We start from the raw sequence: 2,946 nt of genomic DNA on the forward strand, positions 1-2,946 counted from the left end.
TTCTCAAAATATTTTATTTTTCCTTGTTTTTCTTTCCTCACTGGGCTATTTTCCCTGTTGGGGCCCCTGGGCTTATAGCGTCCTGCTTTTCCAACTAGGGTTGTAGCTTAGAAAGTAGTAATAATAATAATAACAACACTAATAATAATAATAATAATAATAATAATAATAATAATAATAATAATAATAATAAAAAGAGTAACTTGCAACTCTTCATGAACCCTAGAAAGAAATCGAGAAGAGACAGTTTCATTGAGCTGACCAAAATGTCGACAGAAATCGTCTGACACTAATTACGATAAAGATACTAAACATACATAGGAGAAATAATACATGCCATTTAATTCAAGCATAATTAGGCCAGGCTATTAAGCCAAACATTTAATGACAGTCATTAGGAGCATTTTTTTTCTATGTTGAACAGGCTGACACAATTTTTTTTTTTAGTTTAATATCTGTTTTGATGTTACTGTTTTTTTTAAATATATTATTGCTAATTTTTCTCATATCGTTTATTTATTTTCTTATTTCCTTTCCTCACTGGGCTATTTTTCCCTATTGGATCCCTTGGGCTTATAGCATCTTGCTTTTCCAACTAGGGTTGTAGCTTAGCTAATAATAATAATAATAATAATAATAATAATAATAATAATAATAATAATAATAATAATAATAATAATAATAATAATATAGTTTGTCAAGAAACATTTATTTTTCCTATGTATGGAGACTTTTGAGACACCCTGTACATCACTCTCTCTCTTATTACTTGAGTCACACATTTCTCAGGGGAAAGATTGGAATGACCAAAAAATAAATGACTCAGGAAAGATAAGAGATGGAAAGAACAAAATAATAAATGACTCAAGAAAGATAAGAGATGGAAAGAACAAAATAATAAATGATTAAAGAAAGATAAGAGATGGAAAGAACAAAATAATAAATGACTCAAGAAAGATAAGAGATGGAAAGAACAAAATAATAAATTACTAAAGAAAGATAGGAGATGTGGCAGACCAAAGAATAAATGACTAAAGAAAATATAAATGACTGAAGAAACATAAGAGAACAAAACTAAGTCAAGACAAAATTAGGGTTTAGGGACCTCGCTAGAGAGAGAGAGAGAGAGAGAGAGAGAGAGAGAGAGAGAGAGAGAGAGAGAGAGAGATATTAGGACCAGTTACATTAGACTGGCTGTCAGTAAAGAGGTTAGTTCCAGGAGGCCCAATAAAAACAACTTCATCTGACTTCTACACTCCAATCTAACCTTAGCGTACATATATACATATTTACAAAGACACACACTTGATATATACAGTATATATATATATATATATATATATATATATATATATATATATATATATATATATATACATATATATATATACAGTATATATATAAATATATATATATATATATATATATATATATATATATATATATATATATATATATATATATATATATACAGTATATATATGCAGTATATATATATAATATATATATATATATATATATATATATATATATATATATATATATATATATATATATATATATATATATATATATATATATATATATACTGTATATATAGAAATATATATGTATGTATATATATATAATATATATATATATATATATATATATATATATGTATACATATATATATATATTTACACTAATTTTACACTATATACATGTTTTTCATATATATCTATATAAACCATAAATACCTCTTGATAGCGGATTCTCTCTAACTCGGGATCAGAGACCCAAGGAGGAATCAACTTTACGATAATAGCTACTGGTTGGCCAGGGAATCGAACCCGGGCCCAAGAAACTGAGGTTCCAGAGACTTACCACCTAACAACAACAAAGGCGGCTGTTTCTGACATGTATTAATTAATGTCTGTGGTTTGGCCATTTTCATCACCAAGCTGGCCACTAAGGATTGGTGACGGTGGGAGATTTAAGTCTGATAGATTACAACAAACCAACCTAGTATGGGTGGTCATAACTGGTATAGCTTTGCTGATCATGGCGATACAGAAACCGTTTCACAACGTCAAGGTATCCACTTAAAATAGGACATATTTATACATACAAATATAAATATATATATATATATATATATATATATATATATATATATATATACATACATATATATATATATATATATATATATATATATATGTGTATGTATGTGTATATATATATATATACATATATATATATATATATATGCGTGTGTTTATAATGTGTATATATATATAAGTATATAATTATATATATATATATATATATATATGTGTGTATGTGTGTGTGTATATATATATAAGTAATGTATATATATATATATATATATTATATATATATATATATATATATATACACATATGTATGTATATATATGTATATAATTTATATATATATCACACACATGCTATATGCAAACATACTGTACATTCATGTACATACAAAAGCCACCCGTACCATTGAAAACCACAGTAACCTACATCAACATCCAAACTCATTGCCAGATATGGAGAAAAAAAAAAAAGAAAAAAAAAAAAAAAAAAACCATTAAATACCCCAACCACGAAACTCTTAAAACGAAATAAAAGGGCACAAACAAAACGAGCTCCACATAAACGTACAAACACACACACACACATCTGCATTCACTCAAATATACATAGATGGAAGTACTGACGCCCTTCCCTTTGCCTTTGCAAAGGGTTCCACATCCCACTGCTGCTCCTGCTGCCTACAAAGCAACCTTAGAAAACACTTCAACAGAGGCCCAAAGAAGCTGCCCAAATATTGGCTTTCGAAAATGGAAAAGGAGGAGGAGGGTAGAGAGGAGGAAGGTAGAAGGAGGAGGAGGAGAGGAGGGCAGGAGGAGGAAGAGGAGTAGAGGGGCAGGAGGAGGAGAGG

The sequence above is a fragment of the Palaemon carinicauda genome, chromosome 10 (genome assembly GCF_036898095.1).
Source record: "Palaemon carinicauda isolate YSFRI2023 chromosome 10, ASM3689809v2, whole genome shotgun sequence".
NCBI classification, from domain to species: Eukaryota; Metazoa; Arthropoda; class Malacostraca; order Decapoda; family Palaemonidae; genus Palaemon; species Palaemon carinicauda.